Source organism: Telopea speciosissima, chromosome 6 (assembly GCF_018873765.1).
Source record: "Telopea speciosissima isolate NSW1024214 ecotype Mountain lineage chromosome 6, Tspe_v1, whole genome shotgun sequence".
Lineage (NCBI taxonomy): Eukaryota > Viridiplantae > Streptophyta > Magnoliopsida > Proteales > Proteaceae > Telopea > Telopea speciosissima.
This window is the reverse complement of record NC_057921.1, coordinates 63,033,002-63,038,159: the sequence shown is the minus strand read 5'-3', so window position 1 is coordinate 63,038,159 and position 5,158 is coordinate 63,033,002.

Genomic DNA, 5,158 nt, shown 5'->3' with positions numbered 1-5,158 from the left:
AGCCGGATAAGTAGAATCCAAATATTTACAGTATTGATTTGATTATCATGATTTATCTCTAATAAGAGTCACCAGAGGTGGCCTTGCCTTAAATATCACCCAAAAAGGAAAAAGAGAGAGAGAAAGGTCTAGAGTGTCTTACCAAGCAAGCGAAATTATCAATGATGTGAATGGCATGAGTTGGGTTGTCCGGCAAGTGAAGCAAAGACACTCAATTCAAATTTGTATTTTTTTCTTCTGGGTATGCCAGGACGATAATCATGTTTGATCATCTTTATTTTTAGGGATAAAGAACTCTAACCGAGCCTCTAGGGCTGCACATGCGCAGCGGCCAATGAGAGGGTGTACAGAGGAGGCATCATGGGGGTGGGGCAGTCATTTCACACCCCATGAGTCTTGGCACGGGGCTACTGCCCGGTTAATGTTCTTTTTCGATCCCTTATTTTTATTAATATTCTATACTTTTGCTGGACCTTAGCAAAAAAAAAAAAAAAAAGGGTGTCCAGTAAGTAAACCAAAGACAATCAAATTTGGAAGTGGTGAATATATACCTACACTAATAAATGCAAAGTCTGCACCATGAATAAGGAACTGGCAGCTAGCTGGTATTTCTTGTGAGTTGCATCAAGAAGGTTTGATTCTTAATCATGTTGAAATTAAGCCACTAGTTTTGAGGGGCCAAAAACTTCAGACTTTTAAGAGATATGGATGTCTGTAAGACTGAATTATTTCAAGACATGTGACACAACTGATTACCTATCATGAAGAGAAATATGCGAGCTTCAAGAATTCTAACTTAAAAAAGAAAAAGGGAAAATGGGTATCTGATAAATATTTATCTTTTTTTTTTTTTTGGGGGGGGGGTGGGGTGGATTGGGTTATCCAAACAGTTTTAGGAAACTAAAATATGCAGTTCTGTACGTGGATCTTTGCCTGTCTTCTCAAATCTGGTTCACTGCCCAGTGCACCTAAAAGGTACATCGCACAGGCTGGTGTTTTAAGAAAAAGCACTTTAAGGTGCATTGCCCAATGCACCATTTAGGTGCACTGGACTTGAGGTGATGAAAATCGCTTTTACATAATGAATTATTGGGAAAATTAAGGTTTCGCACACTGTCTGTGTGCGTGTGCAATACACTTTTGCATATCAAGACACATTTCACTGTTTCCAGGGCTGTGAAATGTCTTAAAAACCCCCTTATTTGAAGATTCAAAATTGAGCTTTCTCCTTCACCCGAATTAAGGGTGTGGGAGGAGACCCTAGACCTAGCTAATTTATATCAGCCTCCCAACAGAAAGAAGTTAGAATGAACGTACTAAGCATTTTATTCCACCCAACTAAAGTAAGCTTAAATGAAGTTGAATGTGGTATTACCCCTAGCTACTAGCTAGCTATATATTTATTCTCAAAAATAATAGTTACAAATTAGTAAGACTTTGAGAAAGGAAAAATAGGTTACAGCTTGCATGAGACTAAATTCGAAATGGTGACAACCTCCACCTCACTGTAGACAAAACACCACCTCTCTCTCTCTCTCTTTCTCTCTGTTTTGTGTGTAAAGGGAGGCATGGTGGTGAAGTAATTAAGTTTAATTTACTCATTGTTAAGACTTGAAAAACATTAGAGCTGTACGTACGTCTACCATCTCTACTCCTTTTCTAGCTAGCAATTCAAATACTGGAACTCTCAATTAAAAATACCTGCTGCTTGTTATGTAGATGAATTTAGGAGAAACCCAAGCAGCTAGCAGGCTTCTTTACAAATCTATATAACATCGATCTGCATCCAAAAATCAAAATTTTAGTATTAGTTTGTACTTAACCCAATTAACCCTTCTCTCACTACTAATTAAAATCTGAATTTATGCCTACCTACAATTAATTAAGCTCTTATAACTAACACCTTCATTAATTCCCTCAAAAACCAAGAGTCACACCTTCCATCTCGATCAGTCACTAGCTAGTTGTGAAAAATCATAAGTTGCTCGCCTACCATAAATATATAAAGCACTCTATCTCATTCGTAGCTTCATTCCGAGGTCAACAAACAAAGCTGCAGGCTTCTTTCTATCTACTTCAAATTGGGAAGTTATGAAAGAAAGAAAGAAAGAAACCAGCAGCAACACTTGGAGAATCAATGACTAGTAGTGTAGTGTAGTAGTATATATGTTCTCGATGATCTCGATCGCGAGCATACCCACCTGTGACAAGCTGGATTCTTCACTTATTATTCAACTGGATCGATCGATCGATCGAGCACTCTAGGGTGGAAGTCAAGCATGGTAGCTAGCTGGCTAGGCACTTAAATTTCTCCAAACGACAAACTCATTGTGTGTGATCTTATCAAATTATAAACAAAATCCCTAGTGAGAGACGCTTTAATTGACAGGAGGAATCCTAGGAGTGTACGTAGCTTAATTGTGTACCCCCCCCCCCCCCACAACCCCACCCCTCCAATTAAGCATGAATGAAGGAGGAGGACAGAGCTGAGGGTGAATAATTATTAGGGTTTTCTAATTAAGCGTTGTTTGCAGCTGAAGATAACATCGATCATTCAATTCACCTGTGAAATACACATGTGATCTCATTCTATACTTTTTACTCTCTAAACCCAACCTTATCCAATCCCCAGGTTTATGTGGACTTCCTTTTCGGGTCCAAAAGCCCATTTAACCCACGATATCCATGTTGGTTCCAGATCCTCTACTTTAGCCATCGCGCTGCCACGCTCCCATTGTGTGCCACGTGTATATATGCACATCTAACGGCTCTTAGAGAAAATTTCAAATTTTAAAATCTTCATTTAATTATCTCCACAACAAACTCCAACCAATCCGGTTTATCAAATCAAACCAAACCTAAACCAAATGGGTTTTAAAAAAGCCTAAGAGAGGAACCGTTAGATGAGAGAAACCGTATCCTCATCTTCTTCCTCTCCTCTCCTCTCCTAACCCTGCCGCTGCGATTCCTCTCTCTCTCTCTCTCTCTCAAGTGCCTATAGTCCCAAGGTCCCTCTATAAGTTTCACTTGGTTCTCTCTCGTACTTCCAATCTATTGATTATTTAGATAAGTAAAAATGCTTTCTCACCGGCTATGTATGTTCTCTGTTATGAGGTTTTATAAAAGTTTGATTTATCAATCAAACGATTTTGATGCGATGGGTATTTGATGTTCTTGGGTTCTTTGGGGCTCTTGAGCATTGTACTTACATGGTATTTTGAATCTGAAATACATAAGTTGTACTGGTTCTTAGTTCTGGGTTTATTTTTATAAATCCAGCTTTGAACTTGGTTGCATGAGCCTATTCTTGACTTCTGAATCTATTATTATTCAAATGTTGGGCTGAAAATGCATTAACGATCATTACCTACTGCCCCTACAAATTTGGTTAGGCTTAAACTTGTTCAAGGTAATGGGCCCAAGCTGATTATGAAATAAATAGAATTTCTTTAAACAAGGATTAGTTTTTGCTATTACTCACAAAATTACTAATAGTGTTAAGAGTAAATTACATGAAAATTTGTATATTTAAGCAGAGAACTTCATACAAAAAGTGGGAATGAGTTGATTGATAAATGTTCTTGGCTTTTTTATGAACTCTTGAATATTTAAAAATGTATTCAGAGAAACGTCATACAAAAACTGGTTCTCCATAGATGAACACTTACTTGAGATACACAATAGAAGTTGGGTTTGGCAAAGGGAACTGATGGCTTTTGAACAGGAACAAGGGATACTTAAGAATTTAGATGATCTAACAAAACTGCAAACACAAACTTACCTATTTGCAGTCTTGGTTGCAGCCTTGGTTCTCACGGTAGTGACACTTGTATAGGATTAGGATAAGGGGTGTGGAGAGGAGAGGAATTGCGTACAAGATCCAAACTAGGCCAAAACCCTGGAACTTGCAGACGCAGGGAGAGGAGAGGAATCGCAGCGGCAGGGTGAGGAGAGGAGAGGAGAGGAGAGGAAGAAGATGAGGATACGGTTTCTCACATCTAACGGTTCCTCTCTTAGGCTTTTTTTAAACCCATTTGGTTTAGGTTTGATTTGGGGATCGATTGGGGTTTATTGTGGAGATAATTAAGTGAAGATTTTAAATTTTGAAATTTTCTCAAAAAACCATTAGATGTGCATATATACACGTGGCACACAATGGGAGTGTGGTAGCGCAATGGCTGTCAAAGCCTTCGAAATAGAGGATCTGAATCCTATGTTGCCCATATTTTGGCAAATTCTCTTTCACCACCCATTCTTCCATTTGTGTGAACTAATTAGTAAATTCTCTTTAGTTTATTCTTGTAACTAAAGAGAGTCAATTTCTCATCAAAATAGAAGAGTTTTATTTTTTATTTTTTATAAAAAATCAAAAATAGAATAGTTGAAGAGAGAGATCGAGAGAGAGAAAATTAGGAGTGGATAAAGCGTGGGAAAGGGCATCAATGGGCCAGACAATGGGAGCATGCACGTTCCCTGCAAGGAAAGCAATTGAGACGGCCTCAAAGGAAACATACATGTGGACGGATTTCTTTGTTTAGTGATTCATGTTTCACTCTTTCTCCTGCCTGTCTTGGGCCCATTTGGAAAAATAAAAACAAAGCAAAGCAACCTACTAGATTACTTTAGAGGGTGGGAATTGAAGAACTTGACTTCGGAAGTGGAACTCTCTCTCTCTCTCTCTCTCTCTCTCTCTAGTTCAGGTTATTACGCGTAATCCTGTATCTACACAGCACAGGCAGGACAGGACAGAACATCGTAAAAATTCTGTTTCGATCCATTATAACAAAGAAACACACACAGTTCGTTTGGCCTACGGCATACTCAATTTATCGGACAGAAGGCAATCCTATGACTCTATCACGACCTACGGTTTTAGTTTTCATATATATATATATATATAAATTAAGAGACAATGGCGCCTACTACTCGTACACAAAAATGGCCCACATGTAGCAAAGAAGTGGAAACAACATTCCTAATTGAGGCAACAATATCTAGGAGAGACAATTATGTGATTCGATTCACTCTGTGTTTATTGTTTTTTTTTAGCTACTTTGAAGTACATATGTCATACGTAGAAGGTAAACTACGTAGTAGTCCTATCTCCTACTACCACATAGATACAGGAATTATACACCCTAGTGTGTTTTGAGTCCGT